Below are 22,656 nucleotides of genomic sequence, written 5' to 3'. Positions count from 1 at the left end.
TCCTCTTTTTTTTTTATTTCTGAAAAACTTTTATTAAATACCGATGTCAGCTCTAGCTTACCCCTTTGGTTAACTGCACTTTGCCATTTAAGATATGCTAGCTTGAATTGATTAACTTACAGTGTCGATTTTTAGCTTAATTTTATTGACAGAATTCAAATTTCAGAATTTGACAGAGTTTGAACAGAAGGTAGTATGATGTAACCTAAAATTTGATGATGTTTACACAATAAAAGTTAGCAAAATATTTTTATGTTGTAAAAGATTATAGTTATATAATAAAAGTTAGCTTTTTAAAATAAATAAATTTATTTGGCTGCATTGGGTCTTTGTTGCTGTGCGCGGGCTTTCTCTAGTTGTGGCGAGTGGGGGCTACTCTTCGTTGCAGTGTGTGGGCTTCTCATTGCGATGGCTTCTCTTGTTGCGGAACACGGACTCTAGGCACGCGGGCTTCAGTAGTTGTGGCATGTGGACTCAGTAGTTGTGGCTTGCGGGCTCTAGAGCGCAGGCTCAGTAGTCGTGGCACATAGGCTTAGTTGCTCTGCAGCATGTGGGATCTTTCCGGACCAGGGCTCGAACCCGTGTCCCCTGAATTGGCAGGCAGATTCTTAACGACTGGGCCACCAGGGGAGTCCCTAGCTTTTCTTTAATAAAAAGTTTGCAAGACTATGAATTCTGTTGCTTTCCAAAAATGGGCAATAGCCTTTTGAGGATATAGTTTCCCTTTTTGAAAAAATTGGCCTCAGATTGTCTTCCAAGAATTGTAAGGACACTTAGGAAAATGAGTCTAAGCTAGGCATCAGGAAAAAAAAGCAAATTTAAAAGTAACACTAGATATAACAGCAAAATCAAACCTGTTATAATGAATTATTCATGCATTCTAAAAATTCATTCTAATTTGGCTATACCTTTATTACTGCAGTAGAGGCTAGAGACTATTATCTTTAGACATATTCTCCAACACCATAGCATCAACAATAGTAAGCCAGTATTATTCCTTAGTGAGTCAGAGCTAGTGTGATTCTTTAAAGATTGTATACAGCAACATCCTTAAAAATCCAAACAAGAGACTGATGTTTGCTGAAAATGCTGAGGGATGTGAACCTCATTTATAAATTTTAAATTAATGATTTTAAAATAAAATAGTACTAAAAAAACTTAATGAGTTTTATGAGTTTGCCTTTCATCAAGATTTATCATGCTTTATTCCAAAAATTAATAAAATAACACCAGCTTGAATTATTGAGTAGTCTTGTACTGAAGTATTTGTTTTTTGATACGTCTACATTTGTTAGGAATATATTTCTGTGCTAAGGAGGATAGCAGAGGGTATGATGTATTAAGTTTTAAGGATAAGGAAATAAAGATTAAGATAGTTGAAGGTAGATTGAACAAGTATTGGGTTAATTCATTACTGTGAGTCTATAAGTGAATGACTGACATTTACATATAGAGAAAGTTTCTTGGGTTTATTTATTTAACATCTCAGAGGATACATGTTGGGCTATCTGTGACAAGTATTATAAGTAAACAGATGTTTTCTTTACATAATTTTAGATGATTAGAGATATATTTTCAATAAACTTCTATACATGAAATGCTTACATAGACCGGTAATTGAGAGGTGCTTTCTGTATCACTATTGTACACATTAAATTGTACACTTTTTGAGTTTTGTTCAGTTCTGTTTAAGTTATACCCTGGCTGAAAAGTTTAGTTTCACTTGGAGAAGTTCAAGAAGCTTTAGTGAAAAAATACCTTATTTATGAAGTATTTTAATGGGACAAGGTGTTAATCAAAAGTTTATTTTAGGGTTTATGGCTAAGCAAGGGGAAGAGGAAGAAAATAATATTAATAATTATAATAATATTAATTAATATTATTACTATTACTAATAATAATCTATTACCATGTGGTAATAGATTAGAGCTGGAGACGTAGACTTCAGGTTTAGCTTAGTAAAAACTTTAGCTTAATGTACATATTCATGATTACAGGTAGAAGTGTTTATAGATATTTGCATATACACTGGTTCGTATACACACTTATTTCCTTGCTCTGTCAACTGAGAGGACCTAAAAGCGACAAGCATACTTAGTGCCTGTATCTTGGTTTCTAACGCCATTCTCCAAAAAAAAAGAACCAGGGATCCTTGGAGAAATGGGGCTTATTCTCAGATTGGGGCAGAAAATACACAAGATGCAGCTGGAACTCTTGTAATGCCAGAAAATAAGAAAATGTTCAAAAAAGCACAATATGTAAAATGTATCTCCATGAGTCCGTACCATACTTATATAGATAAAGGGTTCAGTAGATAAGTGGGAGAACAGACATTTCCAGAAGAGAAGAATTTCAGATAATTTATGTAGATGCTTCACCTTCAAGAAAGTGGAGCATAACTCCTGGCTTAATTGTGGGCTGCGCATGGTGATTTTCTTCCAAAGAGTACAGTATGGAAAAAAGGAAAAAGGGTAACTCCATTAGAGAAACCTGACAAACCTATCCTCAGCCAGGTCATCAAGGTAAACAGCAACGGTGATGTATCATGTTCATAGTATATAAACGATATGATGTGATGAAAATGGCAATTTTCTACTATGGTCCTCTGCCCCCAAAATCTATAAGCTTAATCTAATCATTAGAAGAACATCTGACAGATCCCAGCCTAGGGACATTGTACAAAATACAGTTTGAGAAACTGTCACAGCCAAGGGGAGGGAGCCTAAGGAGATATAATGACAAAATACAATATGGTATCCTGGATGGGATCCTGAAACACGAAAATAACATTAAGTAAAAACTATGGAAATATGAGCATGATGTGGACTTCAGTTAATGTTCAAAAAAAATTTAATGTTGGCATTTCTGCATCTGTGGGCTTAGTGTGGCTAAAATGGGTATGGTGGGAGATTGGGGGGTGAGGACTTGTGGTAGGATTGAATAATAAAAATAGCTAACACTATTTAGAGTTTACTGTAGGCCAGGAATTCTTTAAACATTTTACATGTCTTAATTTTTTTAAAACAACTCTTTGGCAGGTAGTGTTATTCTTTTGTTAGAGCTGAAGAAATGAAATGTTAAATGGCTTGCCCAAGACTAAGCATTAATACCCAGGCTCTAGATCCTCTTCTCTTAACTATTAGGCTTTGCTGAGAATGGCTGTTTTGGGTGTAGCTGCAGAAAACAGTTCCCCTCTGTCACCAGGGTTGGTAGATATGTATGTGTAGGTGATAAAACATAATAAGAAGACTTTACATATATATATATATATATATATACACACACACACACACACACACACACATACACACACACGTATGTATATACATATATATGTATATATATAAAATGAAACTACAATAGAAAGTTTACTCCTTTAGATTATGGTGTGTGATTATTTCATGTTCGTTTTCCTGATACTTTTTGTCCTTTTATATGTCAGGTATACTGAAATTCTACAAATCGCTGGAGTCCCCAACTCACTAGTATTTCAGTAACTGAGCAAATACTCTCTGACAATAATACCTTAGGCAAAATAATCATTATTTAGCATTGCCGTTGTATTACAGTATTTTAAAGTATTTCTCCTCTTCTTTTACTACATCCTTTCTTACAACAGCATTTGGGTTTTGTTGACTTTGTAATCTTCAAATAACAGACAAAGTAACTGAGGCCTAAGAACATTAAATCAAGCTTGTTGGACAACTTTATGTATGAAGAGCTCCAAAACATGTAATCCTGCACACTTCTATTGTGCTTTTCTGTGACGTGGAAATAGTATAAAGTTAGTCCCCAACAATTCTCAGTTTTCTAGAGTGCAGCTGACAATGAGCTCAGCTTTATTATTTTTATAAAAATTATTTAATATTTACATAATTGCAATCTAAGTAGAGGTGACGCTAATAGGCAGAGAGGAATATCTGCCCAGAAGAATCTTTTCTGTCCCTTGAGGTGAACTGTTTGCCCTTGGCTTAAATCTTTAGGATGCCTCACGATCCAGTTTCTTAATTTACACATAGTGAGTAGTGAGGCCCTAGTGAGACTTATTTATTATCAGACACAGAAAAATTGCCAGAGTATTTTCTTTTTGGTGAACTGTAATAAAATTCTGTAATTTAACCTACAGTAAAGCAGTCCATCCTTTTATACCTGCAGCCCATTACATTCTGACTAGAGATCGCCATGCCACTGGCAGGTAACTAAGCTGTCCCACTTAACCTTTATTTAGCTACTACTTCTGTGGTCCTGCCTCCTGATTTTATTCATGCCTCACACACATAGAAAGTGATGGTATTTGGAGAGTGCCTTGGGTTAACTTGTGGCCAGGGGTGATTGGCCTGAGGGCTCTGGCTGCCCAGGCTCCTCTTGCCACCCTGAGGGCAGAAGGGATCAGCATCTTGGCATCCCTGTAACATATTTGTGACATATCAGGTGCTTTAGCACTCTTCTATGACATGCACTGGTGTGTTTTCCCCCTGTGTACTTAGTTTCCACACCACGTTGTTTAAGATTTTTTACAAAAATAGTTGCACTGAAACCTGGATTATATAGAGGACACATAACATTATAATTTCTGAGACGGATTTGAATCTTGCTCTTCACAATTTCCATGGACAGTTTCATTATTCTGGGTGGGGAGCGTGTCTTATGTGGCCCGATAAATCATTCTTCTTTCCCATCTATGTTCTGAATTAAATGAGAAATAAAAGAGAGGCCCATGTTTCCCAATAAAATTACCCTTCCTTCCCTGGCAAGAGGTGGAAGACCGAGAGACTGAGAGAAGACCAAGAACTTGCAGGGGTTATGTGAGTAAGCTCTCTACAGACTCTCAGGAAACAGCATGAGTGGGGAAGAAAATCACCAGTACCATTAAGTGATTGGCCATCATTAATTGTGGAAAGCTGTGAAAAGTAAAACGCTTTACATACCAGTAGAGAAAATAGAGCCTTATAAGGGGCTCTTGCTAGAGCCTCTCTTATATATCCTGAAAGAGTACTTCAAACTGAAGTTTTTCCAGCTAATGACTTAGGAAATTTATCAGTATTTTATAAAATCATAAAAAAATCAGATTCTTCTTCTATTTTTGGTTGACAGTAAGCTTAGAAAGCACAGATATTTCAGACACAGTATTGTTTATAGGTAAATATCAGTTTTCTTACTATTATAAATTCCAAAGAATCACTAGAACTTAAAAAGTGTATAAGCTATGAATTTTAAATGAGGGGGTGGATTAAAATTTCAAGTATCCGGGAACATTTAGAATAATTTCCAGAAGATCCATTTCAAGTAGAATAGTCTGGAAAAGTAAGAGCTTAACTTATAGATGGTATTATACCATTTATGTTAATCTAAAAAAATCTCTTCAAAAGGAATTGGATGGCATTTGCTATATTAGTTCCACCTTAACTCAAGGCTCTCCGTCTATCTTCTGCCATATGGTCAGGCCTCAGCAAATGGTGTTTCCCTCTTTTCCTTTCTCCATGTTGGTTTGTAAATCATTTATAGGCTGAACTACTAGGCAAGTATTGCTGTTAATGAAAGATAAAATTAAATGTAACTGTTATGTATCCTTGAGAAAGCATACTGAAAGAAAAATTAAAATATTATTTTTTAAAAGCCCACTTTCAACTTAGAGAAATTAAGCTATGTCCCACAATATCCCAAAAATGATTGACAATCTTTTTAACATTTGAAAATATACTTTCTAGTACTACTTTAAAAGGCATAATTTATCAGAGTAATATTATAAAGCACTGTGATTAGATTCTCTTGAGGTTTAGTTTTCTTTCACAGTTTGCCCTTGCTCCTAAAAAGGAAGTGATTTAGTGTATTGGTCAGGACAGGTTAGGTATGTCTCCTGGCCTCTGCACAAAACCATATGACACTACAAAAGATAACTGTGGTTATACCTGGAGAAGGGAAACAGTAACTATATTCAATATACAAAGGCTGTCAAAATGAAATACAGTACCTTTAGCATTTTATAGTTTGCAAAGCCCTATCATATATATTAACTTTGTGATTCCCCATAACAACCCTATCTTATATGTGTGTGTGTGTATGTATATATACATACATATATATGTGTGTATATATATATATATGTGTGTGTATATATATATATATGTGTATATATATGTATGTATATATATGTAATATATGTATGTGTGTGTGTGTGTATATATATATATACACATATATATATATATATATATACACATATATATATATATATATATATATATATATATGTAAAGCTCAGAGGTTAAATGACTTGACCAAGAATAACAAGTGGCTGATTTGTGAGACAGATCCAAATCCTCACATATTATGTCCAGTGCCATTCCCTCTATACCTTTCCACCTAAGAAGCAGATGTCATTTATGTAAATGCCAAGTATTCAATCAGGGACAATGACAAGTTTCAAATAGCTAGATTTTGCTGGATTTAAGGCGCCTTGTAAGTGCTAAGACTATTCAACTGTATAACTGGCTACCACAGAAAGCAACGATGATTAGAAATGGTTAGGCAGAGGCTAGATGGCCATCTGTCGAGCTTGCTGTTGGACTGGATGACCTTTAATATCCTTTCCAATTCGGAGATTCCATGACTCTATGGTGATAATGATGCTGTTTCAGCGCGTTGCCAAGTAACATGTCTATTGTTTTTTCTGCCTGTCACACACAGCAGTGACAATAAATATCGTTTTCCTTATATGCCATGACAAATTTATATCATAGTGTCCTATTAGCAATTAGCATTCCCAAAGTTTCTTACCTTTATAATGTTCAAATCTATTCTAAAAATGCTGCCCAAAATTTCATTTTAAAAGGTGTGCAAATAAAATTCCTTTGATGGATGACATACCCTAAAGCAATATCCCTGATTCCTTCCCCTTTCTTTTGCTTTCAAGCTTCATCATTCACACCCTCCTCAATCTACCGTTGCCTGTACTGATTAATAAAATGACTCATTCATTCATCCACTCATTCTGTAGACATTCATTGAATCTATGAGCAGAGCACTCTTTGTAGTTAAGAAAATACAAGACAAGATTTAGAATCTTACTAGCTCTCAGGATGGTAAAGCAGAGGAATCAATTCATGTCAATTCAACATGTATTTATTAGGCAACAAACAGTAAGGTTACATAGTATCTGAATCAGATCCACCACCAAAAATGAATGAGTTGGTTTCTGAATCCAGATAAATTGACTAACTCTAGGAGGTACAAGGTTTACTTTATCTTACTCTTTGGCTATAAAGCAAATGAAACTCACCACTCTACAGAAGCCATCCAGTGTCAGACATAAATACATACAAAGGCAGAAACACATACACATAAAGGATGATCTTTTGCAACTATAAAATACTTTATTCTTAGCTCAAGAAAACCCAAGTCCCTTGTCGAAGGTTTTGAATGCTTTCATTGACTTTTGCTGAACTCTTATATCTACAGCCAACTTACGTTTGCAATTGATGAATGAATGAGTTTAGTTCTAGTATGAATGTTGGTTAATATTTTGCTTATATTAAGGGGAAAGATATGAGTGAAATAACAAAGTTGTATATTGAAACTTAATCATAATATAATAATAATAATGAGATGAACTTAATAATTTATCATTTGTATGAGTAACTCCTTTGCTGAACCAGATAATAGTTTTTGAATATTGGGAGAACATTTCCTCAGTTTTTGTGCTATTCACATAAAAGATGTGGGCCTGTCACTTGGGCATTCACCTGGGCCTAATTATAGGAAAACTCACAACGTGGCAACTGGCTTCCATCAGAGTGAGCACGTGAGAGTGAAAAGACAGAAGTCAAGAGTTATTTTGCAACCTAATCATAGAAATGAGATGCCATCATTTTGCCATATTCTGCTGATTAGAATCAAGGCACTAGATCCAGCCCACACTCCAGAAGAGGGGATTGCATGGGACAGAGGTAGCAGAGACTGGGATCATTGGGAATCTTTGAGGCTGCTATCACAGTATAAATCCCACTAGACTGCTTTCCTTGCGGTATCTACGACATATAACCAAGCCAAAAAATCTGAAAGTCATTTTCAATTTTCCCTCTCTTAGTCAATCACAAAGTGAAATGGACACTAATATAAATGTCTATCAAATATGGCCTCTTTGCTTCATCTCCTTTGGTATGGTCCTCCTTCAGATTTTCGTTCCTTCTTATTTGGATTACTACTTTTTATTCATTCTTATGCCTATAGTTCCTTCAGTTCCTCTTTCTGTGCAAAATATTTGACACCAACTGTTCCCCAGTTCCACCTTCTATCCCAGGCTTTTATACAGCTTGTGGGGCTACATCATTGAATTTCTAGTGCTAAACACAGCATCTGGAGATGGTGTACGTACAGATATTTTTGACTGAGTGATTAGGTGTTAGAGGCAGAATGGGAGTCAGTATTAAAAACTCCTTAAATATCCCAATGCCAATGAATCTTCCTTATTTTTCCTAGAATACTGGCTCGCTCTTCCATTGGGAAAAGTGTTGAATCCATCTTTTTTCCTAATCACACATAGCTGCTTCTTGTCTTTTTTCCCAAGTCCTCATCTTTTACCTGTGATTTTTTGAAAGTGATCTTGACTTCTTTCTCCTTGGAACACCTCCATAATCTGACATATTATCATAAATACAAAATTGCCAAATGTATAGATGTGTGATTCTTCGCATAAGCTTTTTTATACAAAGTAATAAAAAAAGCTATTATATAATTTCACTGTGAAAACCAACTAAAATGTCCTTCTGAAAGGTGCAAATCATACTTTCTTTACAAAAAAGTGCTTTCTAGCACACATCTGCTATTTGCTGAGGTTATAAGTAATAGCAGCAGCAGTAGCCGTTTAACTACCACCCAAAATTTCTTTTATTATTAATTCCCACTATGCTTCGAGTATTTTTTATCTGTGTAACAAATTGCATTCATTAAAGTAATAAAATAATAAATTGTTTCCACCTTTGTCAATCAAATAAAAATAAACGTCAACTGGAGCTTCTTAAGCTAACAAGTGAGACTTTTGACTTATCTGCTTTATATGTGTTAAAAATAAATTAAAAATAAAATATAGCAGAGTAATGGATAAAATTTGACTTAATTTTCAAAACCCTTATCTTGAGTGAAAAAATAATTTCCGTTTAAATTTTCGAAATGCTAAGGATGTGGTAAACGTATCATAGTGCAATATAGTGCAAGCAACTCTGGTTTGAAGACTCTTGGTGTGTATGTACTCTATAAATATCGTAATCAGCAGCATTTTAAAATTAGAAAAATTGCGAGATTATTGGAGTACCATCTAATGTGCAGTGAGATTTTCTAGCAGGTGCTAGTTTAAAAAAATTTAAACTGTAAAAAGATTGAGTAGATATTTCAAGTTTATTCTCCACTGATAAGCTTTAAATGGTCAGTTTGGCTTGTTCAACTTTAATTATTAAAAACAGGTAACACGTAATACCTCATAGCTTACTGTGTCTCAGCCACTTTAAGGGTATGAAGAGATAGTTATGTTTTTAACCCCCAACTAAGCAAGGTGGGACCTGTGACAGATGGCCCTTCGTTTGTCCCAGTGTGTCACATAATTGGTACTGGTTTTTATGTGTATGTAGTTATGAAAAAGTTTGAGAAGCAGTGCCTTAAGTATGCATTTTCCCTTTTCAAGAATCAGTCACACCAACCAGTTTCTTAGTGTTCTTCTAGAAATAGTGATGTATATATAAACATATATGTATCTCTATATGTCACTTTTTCACAGATGGTAATATAAACATATACACTTTGATGTATCCTGCTTTTTTCACTTAACAGTGTACCTTGGAAATTGCTCTCTGTCAGTACATCAGTATGTATAGTGCTGCTCTGTTGTTTTTTTTCTGCTGCATAATGTTGCTTATTAAATAGATATATTATTTTTATTTACAAGTGGTACATTTTTAAGAAGCTTTGTTAATATCTGCCTAAGATAGGTGTATATTCTTTATATGATATCTACCTCAGCAAGAACAGCTTTTCAAACTTCTTAAAATTGCAGTGGTTTATGTCACTGATGGTCACTTTCACTGTTGAGGTTTTCCTAGATATCAATTTTCCCTCCTTGGCTGGACTGTTGTGTTTCTAGCTGGGTTTTTTTTATTGTACAAGCAGAATGTTTTTGATCAGATTGTATTTACAGGACAGCCTGGAACTGCAGCATTCTGTCAAGTATATCACACACATTTAAAATATTGTCTAAATATTTATTCACATGATGGATTACTGTGGCTCACAAAAGGCAGTTACGACCTATTGAGTAAATAATTTTAGTTTTTAAACATTTGGAAAGGCTTTGAAAGGGTCATAATAATGTCTCATCTCGGTTGTGAGAAACAGCCACTGAATACCCTTGCTTTTTTCTTTAAATGGTATTTTAATTCTTTAGTGTTTAAGCAACAAGACAGGAAAAAAAAAAAGAAAAAATTGAAACAAATTGTCTGCAGATATAGTCTTTCTTTCTTCCTTCCCATGATACTATCTCTCCATTATGAAAAAACAGACAAACAAAATCAAGTCAAACAAACAAAAGAATATTGCAGCAGAGTTTAAAGGTTCTTGGAGGCTAAAACAAAATTCCAAAGATGTACAATGGAAATTGCAAAAACATTTAAAATAAGTGGATGTATTTCACTCAAATTTGAAAGGTTAATTTTTATAATGAACTGTGGTTTGATTTAAATGTCTTTTGTGAAACTTCTGTTTAAAAAGTAGTTTATTTCTAAGTCAGCTTGAAAATTGTGCACTTCATGCTGCTTCTGTTCTTTCAAAAAGGAGACGAGGTTTTTGTTCTTAATAATTAATTTAAACTTATGTACGTGTGTGTGATTTTCTTTTTTCAATCATGTGGCACCAGGTTCTTTTATTTATAATTCAGAGGTTGCTTGAACTTTACAAACCTTTTGCATTTATTTGAGCTTAATTTGTTATTTCTAAAGAAAGTGAGGAAAATATTTTTTTTTTCCATTCGATATTAAGTTTATCTAGACATTGTAGGTTTGTGATTGTAACATCTTTTGACAAGCAAATTAGACCATAGAAAGAGCATCCAACTTGGAGCTTGGGGCATATGGTGCTACCTTCTGCAAATATAACTCAAAAACAAGTTATTCTGTTCAGTAAGGGGTCATGTTCAGACTCGGGTTCTTTACCTTGGTGTGCAAGGGAAAAAGTAGCCTCTTAAAGAAAATTGTAATCTCAGAATGTCAGAAAAATGTGCCTCTCTAAATTGAAGCTTAAAGTAAGAGAGATTAAGATACCCATGCCTACAATTTCATTATTTTTAAGATCTAAAATTACAACTTGAATGTAAAAATAGTTAAGGAAAACAATTACGGTAGTAGAACTCCAACAGAGTAGTTATTTAGGTTATTATTACAGCAACTAGAATTATTAATCCTGTGAAAATTTTGCTCTAAAATAATACTGTGATTAAAATTCAGTACCTGGCATCTCACAGTGTGTCAGCATGGTGAAAAGAACTGTTCTGAAATGATCAATTGAACACATTACTTTTGCATGTCAACATTTCTATTTTCCTTATCTAGGACTGATAGGTAAAATAGCCCAATATATACACATCTTGGGATTTCAATGTATGGATAAAGATGAGGGAAGGCCTATTGATCACTGTTTAATTCATATTGTCATTTTGAGCACACGCTTCTACAGATGGTGGAGTTTTGACTGCCCATCATAGCACCAATACCTTTGAGACAGCTGTTGCAGATAAACCTCTTTTACATGCTTTAGGTCAAGAGTAGTCAAACCTGTTACAGCACCTCCTTTTGCATATGTAAATCTGTTGTTTTGTCATTGTGTTAAACAAGAAGAGGTAACAGTCTCTTGTGGTTGTAAATAAGTCTGGAACATTGCCTACATAAAATGAAATCCAGCAAAAAGACAACTGTGATTTCTGTTGTGTAGTCATGGGAGGTTTCTTCTGTTTGGGGCTTTGTTTCTGGAAGACTGCCCGTAATTCGGAGGGAGGGTAGAGAGGCAAGTTTATGTTTGGAGGCAAGAAGAGGGAAGGTGTTTGCTGTCATTGACTGTGGGGTTGTTGTGAAGTTTGACATGCCCAGAAGCTACCAAATGCCACGTGGGGCCCCCCTGCTGCATACCTCGGTTTTCATCATCTGGTGAGCCCGCAGCAGGATTTCCAGGCACTGGAGTCGACAACATGTCTACTTTGGTTTGGAGCTGATTGATCCACGGAGCAGAACTTGCTTGTGGGATCTTCCCTTGCTATAGAACGACATAAATGATTGAAATGCTTTCTTTAGGAAAAACAAAATTATCATTTGTTTATGGACCTTAACTGCTTATGGGGAAGAAATTGTCAAATAGTAATGCAAGTAGAGTTTGCTGGAAACTTTCACTAATGTTTGTGAATTATTGTCTTGTTCAACTGTGACATAAATAAAAGTGGGAAAACACAATTAGGGAGGAAGAGAGGGTGAAAAGAAATTCTTATTTACTGTGTCTCTTTAAAAGGTGAGCAGCATGTAATAAAAATGGCACCTCAAGATTTGCAAAATGACTGAAGATTTTACTGTGTTGCCATAGATGGCTGTGGGGCAGAAAAAGGAAATACTAGAATTGATGAACAAATGTTACATGCTGTCATTTTATATTACATATTTTACTGTGAAGTTGTTCCTAATTTTCATTTTTGAAAAAATAGTGCAGAATGTGTATACCATAGAAAGTAATGTTATAAATTTGTTAATTGTGTTAATTATGTTGAAGTTTGTTTATTCTGACATGGATTTATGATAAGCAGGTATAAAAAATATAATTTTCTAGCTTTGGGAGAAAAATTAAAAATTCTTCCCTGACCTTTTAACCTTGTCAAATGATTTCCCTGCTCTTGACACAGTGCATTATATTTGCAAAGGTTGGAAGTTAACTCTTCAAGGTACCAGACATCATTTTTATTGGGATATTAATTCTCAGAGGTGCTAATCTCATCAAGATTTGTGGGCATTTTCTTTCATAGGCCATTCTGATTTGTAGCTCTTTCTTTTCACAGCAGTATTAAATACCAAACCTTCTCTGATATGGAAGTTCATTAGAGATATGTCTTTGATGGCAGCCCTTTCCTGGCTTCAGTTTCAAATACCTTGATGTAAAGCTTAAGAAGCCATTGTGTTGTAAGCCCTCCTTGATGTGCCTTATTTAGATCTGCATAGTAAATCAAGGAAAGTAAATAACAAGGCAGCAGATGGAAGCATGGAGATAAGGCCAGTGAACAATTGTATTTGTATTTTGTTATGATGTTGACAGGAGCTAAAATTCACTAATCTAGTCCAACTGATCTGCATTTCAAAGAAATCTCATTTAGCAGCAACTTGAAGGTTTGTAGGATAAAGTTCTTTTATTGCAGCCTTTATTGCATTCTTTGCTAATTTATCTGGTCAAGATTTAGCCTTGCTTACTTAAAGCTGCAAGCATGTTACAAGGAGTCTTAAATACTATGAAAGCATTAATGTCTAGACTATGAACTGAAGGTAATTACATATCCAGCCCTGAATAGGGTACATTTAGAAAATACTGTTGTCCAAACTCAATTGTCAGGGCAATATAGATAAGGTAGTTTTTTTTTCCCCCGTCGCCTGCTCGTTTGTTCTGAGATTTTTTCCACTTCATAAGTAAGCTAATATACAATCAACTACTCAGAAATTGTGTACAGAATGAGTCGATCTCTTTTAAATGTGAACCTAGTGATGCTGATACTGGTTGTGCCCTTTTGAGAGTGGATGATTATTAGTTTTGGAAGTCTGATATCCTCATTTGACTCTGCAGTTATAAACATGTATAATACATAAGTGAAATATGTTTAATGTGAAAGTTAAAGTGTTGTAATAAGCATACTTTGAGGTGACATACACAAATATTGGTATTTTCTAATTTTGATTATAGTGTATGTTATTTAACGGAAATTAGTTATTTTCAAATACAGTTAGAGAAATTAAATATTATATGTGTATATTTACCTATCAATTAAATTTTGGGTAAATTTGGCTTGCATTGGTTTCAAAAGGAAAGTGAGCTCAAGTTCCGTCTCTGCCACTCACACCCTCTGAGATCTTGGATAAATTTCTCTCTTCTGTAAATCTGGAGGGAAAGCCAGAGGCACACAAAATTTTCCCTGTTAGAAGATCCAATAAATAAATAAATATTTTGGTATATATTTAAGAAAACTTGAGTGTTCTTGAGTAAAGAGAAGGTTTGAGATAAAATTCTGAAGATATATAAACCATGATTAATTTGAAGAAGGGTCAGAACCATAATATTCAAGTGAAGATGTTTAAGAGGCAGTAGAGGATAAAGAGCTGAGCCAAAGAGAAGGTGGAAAATTGCATTCATAGGATGTTTTAGGCAATGCAATTAAATAGCAAGCTTTTCGCAAAATGTAAATGGATTGTATAACAAAAGATTTTGTATTGTGTTGGGTGCTCAGAACTCAGACCACACTTTCCTTAAGAAGCCATGTTATATACACATGGCTTTTAAGTCAAAGGCTAGCCCTTCAATTTAACCTTGAGGTCAAAAAGGAGTGCTTTATGTCCTTAGCTTGCAAATATTATTATATTTATTATTTTTTAAAATATGAAATTTGTTACTAAATCTTAAAAATTGGATTTGTCTCTCTTTGTTTCTGTGTCTCTCCCTCTCTCTCTTCTCTCTCTCTCTCTCTCTCTCTCACACACACACACACACACACACACACACACGTGCACAGCTTTTCTAACTTCTCTTGAAAACTCACATTTGGCAGGGCTAAGACTGCATTCCTGTGGAGCAAATGCAGGAGCATATGCAGTAATCTGATGGGGGTTAAAAAACACCTCTTTAGAGACTTTGCCACAGTACCCTACAACTTTCTTTTATCTTGCGCCTAGCTGCTTTACACTTTTATCTTTGGGTATTTTATTTTGTGATCCTCATGATACATTTGACGTTTATCATATTATTCTTTCTAGTAATATTTGCCTTGAAACCTATCCACTACATGCAACAATTTTTATAAGTGAAACATGCTTGGATTACAAATGAGATACCAGGAACAGGTTGCCTCTCACTCTAGTGGGTTTGGATTTCCCTGCCTTGTCTTTCGTTGCCTGTGAATTCTTGCAGGACTTCACTTTCTCCTTAACTGTTGGTTGCTTCCTTGGTCTTGGAGTTAAGACTGGAGGAAGTGGGGACAGATAGGAGATTGTATATTCAGTAGGAACTTTCGATCTGCAGGTCAGGAGAGAGGTGTGGACTGGATATACACACCTGGGAATCATTTGCAATAAATTGTGGTTATTGCAAGAACTGGAGCGCAGATTAGGAAAAGAAGAGGACTAGAATGAAGTCTTGAGAAAACTGACATTGAGGAAATACATGTAAGAATAGGAACTAGCAGTCACTGAAAAAAGGAGGTCTCAGAGGTAGGAGGGGAATCAAGAAAGAGGGGTGTCATGTAGGCCAAAGGTAGAGTTTTATGAAGGAAAGAATGAAAACTAAGCTAAATGAATTAGCAAAGTTAAGCAAACCAAGAATTAAGAAGTCACATTGGATTGGTCAGCTAGGAGATAATTCCTTTGTTGATGATGAAATGTTTAGCTTCAAGGATGTGAGGGCTTCCCTGGTGGCGCAGTGGTTGAGAGTCCGCCTGCCGATGCAGGGGACATGGGTTCGTGCCCTGGTCCGGGAAGATCCCACATGCGGCGGAGCGGCTGGGCCCGTGAGCCATGGCCACTGAGCCTGCGCGTCCGGACCCTGTGCTCCGCAATGGGAGAGGCCACAGCAGTGAGAGGCCTGCGTACCGCAAAAAAAAAGGATGTGAGGATTTAATAAACCCTTGACCTTCTCTGTGAATGTACTGATGTTAAAAGAATGGAATGTTGTTCATCCCAATCCCAATAAAATAGTTTTGTCATGTAACAGCATCATAGAAAACAAGAAAAAGAATAACTTGTTGATAAAAAGAAATAATCATATAAATGAATTATAATAAATTAATGATACTTTGGAGGAATAAAGTTGCCATCTAAACTGGGACACTTTTGAGAAGAAAAGTGGTAGCTGTTAATAATTGCAGTAAGTACGAACCCCATCTATTCCAGGCAATGCAGGATGAATGTTCAATCTGATTATATAGTTCACAGTTTTTTGAGTGCTAGCTCTGTACCAGACACTGAGATGAGTTCTTTACGAGTTTATTTGATTTAATGAGTAAGGGTTTCAGTTGCCAACACTAACAATTATTTCTTTGTATATACTGAATTCACTGACAAAAATGTGATACATAATTTTGATGTTTTTACTGACCCTAACTCTATTTTTTTTAAAAAAAGCTGGTACCCACTATATACCAAACTGTGTCCTAGGGAATGGGGAGATGAAGATGATTAACGCATAGTTCCCATTGTTAACAGTCTACCAGTGGAGTTGAGAGAATCTGGGAACACACTTCAATGTAAAGTGTCATGATGATAGTGTAGTTTCTGAAGACCCTGACTAGTATTTTAGTACATTATGTTCTGTATTTTTTAAGCTTAAGATTATAGTGTATTTGAACATGGCAAGGTAGAGTTTGCTCTTTGTAAAAAGTTTTACCAATGGAATAGACAAGGTATAGCTAATTGTACATGTAAGTGGGTTTTTCCCTATCACAGAAAGTATATTCTATGTATATGTATATATGTGTGTGTGTGATACATGGGGGGAGGGAGAGAGAGAGAGAGCGATCAGTTCTTTATCACAAAGGGATGCATTTCCATATCTATAATGTAATTTTAGCCGCACTCAAACGGAATATTCTGTGAAGGGTCTGGCATATTTCTCTGACACATCTGGTAGATATGTATGGCATTAATTAGCATAGGTATTGCTATAAATGACATGTCAGTCCAGGACAACAAAAAGTATTTGTTACTGATGTCAATCATTCACCCTTTGTCAGTTCAAAAGGCTTCCCTAAAGGAATGTGCATTGATCTGCACTGATCCAAAATATAGCAAAATCATTTCTGTGTTCTTGAAACTAAGGTAGAACTACCTATGTTTGAAAAGCCATATGGAAATATTCAGATAGAATGCATGTTAATAAGTTTTAGTAGTAAGACTATTAAGTTAGGCCAAGATTAGTTGTATCTTTCTAAAAGAAAATATACCAGTTTTCTGTAATCCTAAAATCTAGTCTTGAAGGAGTTTTCTCCTTCAATAGCTTTAATTTTTGATAGTCAAATTTCTGTTCGTTTCACTTTGAAATAATTTTGTGGTGTTCCAGGTAGATACTTACAAGTACCCCGACTCTGATTAAAATCAGAAGGGGCTCACGTAAGTATCAGTTTGTGACCAGATGGATGGCTTAAAGAGACATTCTTCTGCCCACGTACGTTTTGGTTTTTGTATTTAGCTATTCCGATACAGCTATTAATTGGCTTCATTTGTTTACTATATTGCCACTATAGTTTTTTTGGAATAGTAATCACAAGTGTAATAGTTTTAAATTTCTGAACGAAAACTGGCTTTAAAATGCTAACAGACACATTTCCCCCATCTGTATTTTATTTCCAAATTTCTCTAAATGTTCCCCCTACATTCTAATTTATTATTTAATGGAAAGCAATATGAATGACTTGGAAAGCAATATGAATGACTTAAAGATAAGGCAAGAGAGTGTGATCCAGGGTATGGCACAAGTTGAAGACATTTATCTTGATATTTCATTTTAATGAGGCAGAAAATATCCGTTATTAGAAAACTACAATTTGATGAAGTTTGTAGAATACAATTAACTCCTTTAAAGTTATGAATGTTCATACCACCAAAGATCAAATAATCATGTATTATGTTTCTGTGTTCTTGTGAAGGTAGGATGTGTTGCATTTTTACATTTATAGATTTCTTAGAGAGTTAACATCAAACCATATTAAAAATGTACTCCTGTTATATGCTTTAATTTGACCAACATGCTCTGTTTGAATAGCAGTTCCCAACCTTTGTACCATCTCCAAAATTCTTACTCTAGATTTCTTGCCCTGCCTACAGGCCCTTTGCTATCTGTTTCTGGTCTGTCTCATGCTCTTGAAATCATCTTTTTTATTATTCCATTAAAAATTTTTTAAATGGATTTCCCTTTACACTTTTCTAATCATCCTGTAATTCTTTAGCCCTAAGACATTAAAATGAATGAGTAAAAATATTTGATACCTAATCATCTCTGCCAGTCCATTCAAACTCATGGATTTGCAAAATTATGTTAAAGTCTTTTAAAAATACATTTGAGTAGGCTTTTGTAGTCATTTGGATTTTGAATATTAATTTTCTCTTGCTGTGCTGCTTAGCCATAAAAATGAAAAAGAAGATAGATGTGGGTTTCTTTTAGTGGTGTTAATTTAAACTACTTGATTTATTTATTGTAATATGCAACAATGGCAATTCCTATTTTCTCTGTTCACCTCAGATCCAAGAGAAAATAATGAGAAACCGCCACCCCCAGCACAGTGAGAAAAAAGTTTGATGCATTTTGTAATAATTGATTAAAAGTATAATTTCCCCCTAGATCAAACAAATAATAGAAGTCTGTTGAAGCTTTGTCCTGACCTATTCTGGAAGAAGAATACCCTGGAGAAAGGAGCATTGTAAGCACAAAGAATAAAACTCCTCAGTCCTGGGAGAGAGAATTAAAGTCTAACCCTCCATATGTAAGTCATCTGCACTCTATATTTTCCATCTCTCAGTTTTTGTGGCTATTCAGGTGTTAGTAATAGAAAACTATGCGATGACAATATTCTTTGGATTTTTTTTCTCTACAAAATATATGGGTGTTTTGGTAGGTAACTTAAATTTCTATTTGTGTTAACATTTTCTAACTAATAACGTAGGGTGATGCCGTACAATAATAACATTTAATGCAAAATGGATTAGTTTTAATTTTACCTTCTGGCAGAGAACTGTTAAGAATTTTGAGAGTATTCTGATGAAAAGAAGGTAACTTCATTTGATTTAACATGTGCAATTGTGCCGTCATAATCCCTTTATGCGCTAAACTTTGATTCTCTTTTTCTTTTATATTTCTTCATATCTGAGAATAAGGCTATCTTAACATATCTATTTAAGTACACCTTCCAGTAAGAGAGACGTTAAGTCCTTTTTTCACTTTGCATGGTGAAAATGAATTAGACTGAATTTGTATCCATAATCTACTATAAAATATATATAACTTCTGTCAGCTCAGTGTATTGGAAAGACTGATTTCCTATTTTGTCAGGAAGAACTTAAAAGATGTCTGTTAATGATTTTATAGAAACATAGAATTCAGTTGCTGTTCAGAAACTGGTAGAAAGAATGATGACTAAAGGCAACGCTTGTTTTAGGAAAATTATTTGGGAAGAAATTTCTTATCATCACTACCTTTATCTGGAAAGTTACCTCGTGCATCATCCTTGTGATAAGGCACTTGATATGTGAGGTAATGGCTTAACTGCCAGAAATTTGACTTTTGCTTATAATTGATAACACTTTTCATTCATCAGTGAAAGAACTCAGTGATAGAGTATTGTTTTGGTTTTAAAAGGTCCAAATTATGCAATAGAAAATGAATGCTTATTAGAGTTGAATAAAACCAAATCATACATTCTCCCAATTATTTCCAGAACTGAAATATGAACCTTTACAGGTTTTGAATGTGATATTCTTAATCACATAGTATCTGACAAAGCTGTCAAAGTAGTCTACAGTGAGAATTCTTCAAAATTACTAGGTTCATGTTTAATCTTGTTGGTTGGAACATCTGATAGAGCCAGGAAACACTGTTGCCATTCCTGACAATCTATAATTGTGAGTTAGGAATCTTGAATTTAGCAGAAACTATGCATAAAAAAGAAACTTTTTTGGTTTTAGCAGTTCAGTTCAAAATTTTTCCATCATTGAACTAGAATAGACAACTTGGAGAAAGACTACAGACATTAGTATTGCTTTCATGACATGAAACAGTTGCTTTTCACTTAAAACATTAATTTTTATTATTGAGAAGTGTGATGAAACTTTAAAGAGTTATTTAAATTTGATAGGTCAGTAGTGAACTCTCATTTACTGGTTTGAGTTTGATGACAAATTGGAAAATATTGTCATTCACAGAAAAAATTTTCTCATCTTCTGCTCTACAGCAATGAAATTGGATAAAGTATGGCAACAATGACATGGTCGAATCTCCTAAGCATAATGTTGATAAAAAACACCTAGACCCAAAAGAATAATACTGTATGATTTATTTTATATGAAGTTCCAAAACTAGACTTTAGTGTTTAGGGATGCAAGAAGCGATTACAACAAAACTAAAGATAATGGTTAAGTTGTATATAGGTGGTAGAAATTGGGGTGGAGGTTCCAGGAGCTTCTGGCCTATCAGCAACATTTTGTTTATTCACTAGGCTGGTGGTTGCATGGATATTTGCTTTATGAAAAACCATCAATGAGAAATTACGTGCTTCTCTACTAAGATCAGGAGCAAAGTAGAATGTCCCCTCTTAACAATCCTATTCAGTATCATACTGGAAATCCTAGCCAAGGTAGTAAGATAAGAAAGGGAAATAAAAGGCATACAGATTGGGAAGCAAGAAATGCAATTGTCTATTTGCAGATGACATGATTGTCTATGTAGAAAATCCAAAAGAATCAACCAAGGAAAGCTCCTGGAATTAATAAACAATTATAGCAGGGTAGCAGAAAACAAGATTAATATACAGAAATCAATTGCTTTCCTATGTGTGAACAATGAACAACTGGAATTTTGAAATTAAAAATACAATACCATTGTATTAGCATCAAAAAAAGAAACACAGGAATAACTTTAACAAAATATGTACAACAACAATATTAGGAAAACTACAAAATTCTGATGAAAGAAAATCAAAGATCTAAATAAATGGAGAGATAGTCCATGTTCTTGGCTAGGCGTACTCAAATATGGTTATGATGTCAGGTCTTCTTAACTTGAAGATTATAGATTCAACAAAATCCTGATCAAATCCCTGTAAGTTATTTTGTGAATATTGATAAACTGATCTTAAGTTTATATGGAAAGGCAAAAGACCCAGAATAGACAACACAATATTGATGAAGAAGAACAATGTCAGAAGACTGACACTACCTGACTTCAAGACATTTTTTAAAGTTACAGTAATCAAGACAGTATGATATTGATGAAATAATAGACAGATCTTTGTAACAGAATAGAGAATCTGGAAATAGACCCACACAAGCATAGGCAACTGATCTTTGACAAAGGAGTGAAGACAGCTCAGTTGAAAAATGACAGTGACTTCAAAAAGTGGCACTGGAACAGCTAACTGGACATCCATATGCAAAAAAAAAAATTTAGACACAAAATTTCTACTTTTTACAAAAATGAATTAAAAATGAATCATAGAGCTAAGTGTAAAATGTAAAACTATAAAACAGCTGGAAGGTAACATAGGAGAAAATCTAGAAGTTGATTTTTTAGATAAAACACCAAAAGCACAATCCATGAAAGAAAAAATTGATAAGTTGGATAAGTTGCACTTTATTAAAATGAAAAACTTCTATTCTGAGAAAGACACAAGAAAATGAAAAGATAAGTCAGACTGGAAGAAAGTGTTTGTAAAACACATATCTGATAAAGGAGTTGTATCCAAAATATACAAAGAACTCAACTATAAGAAATGGATCTCGCCAAAGAAGATATACAGATGGCAAATAAGCTTATGAAAAGATGCTTGGTATTTATTTCATAAGGGAATTGCAAATTAAAACAACAAGATACCACTACACGGGCTTCCCTGGTGGCGCAGTGGTTGCGAGTCCGCCTGCCGATGCAGGGGACACGGGTTCGTGTCCCGGTCCGGGAAGATCCCACATGTCGCGGAGCGGCTGGGCCCGTGAGCCATGGCCGCTGAGCCTGCGTGTCCGGAGCCTGTGCTCCGCAATGGGAGAGGCCGCAACAGTGAGAGGCCCGCGTACCGCAAAAAAAAAAAAAAAGATACCACTACACACCTATTAGAATGGCTAAAATTCACAACACTGACAACACCAAATGCTGCCAAGGATGTGGAGCAAGCAGCAAGGACTGTGATTCACTGGTGGTGGAATGGATATAGCTTCTTTGGAAAATAGTTTGGCAGTTTATTATGAAGCTAAACATGCATACAGTATTCACTATTATACAACCTAGTAATTGCATTCCTGGGTAGTTACCCAGATGAGTTGAAAACTTATGTCTATGAAAAATTTGCACAAGAATGTTTATATAAGCTTTATGCATAATTGCCAAGACTTGGAAGCAACCAGGATGCCCTTCAATAGATAAATGGAAAAACAAACTGTGATATAGTTATACAATTGACTGTTATTCAGTTGATGAAAAGAAATGACCTATTAAGCTACAAAAAGACATGGAGGAACCTTAAATGAATATCACTGAGTGAATGAAGTCATTTGAAAAGGCTACATCCTGTGATTCCAACTATATGACATTCTGGAAAAGGCAAAACTATGGAGACAGTAAAAAGCTCAGTGGTTGCCAGGGGTTGAGGAGAGGGAAGGACGAATAGGCAGAGCACAGGGGATCTTTAGG

The 22,656-nt window shown here is 34.9% G+C and overlaps 1 protein-coding gene across 2 annotated transcripts in view; it reads left to right on the top strand.

Annotated features, from left to right (window-relative positions):
- FOXP2 (forkhead box P2) overlaps positions 1-22,656 on the top strand; it is a 528,540-nt gene that overhangs the window by 46,719 nt on the left and 459,165 nt on the right. For both annotated transcript variants that reach the window (XM_082662359.1, XM_082662358.1), the window contains exon 2: positions 18,604-18,745. The gene's annotated coding sequence lies outside the window, so the exon portion shown is untranslated. The remainder of the gene's footprint in view (positions 1-18,603; positions 18,746-22,656) is intronic.

The sequence above is a fragment of the Grampus griseus genome (genome assembly GCF_964374135.1).
Source record: "Grampus griseus genome assembly, chromosome: 9".
NCBI lineage: Eukaryota > Metazoa > Chordata > Mammalia > Artiodactyla > Delphinidae > Grampus > Grampus griseus.
This window is presented reverse-complemented; position numbering and strand designations above follow the sequence as displayed.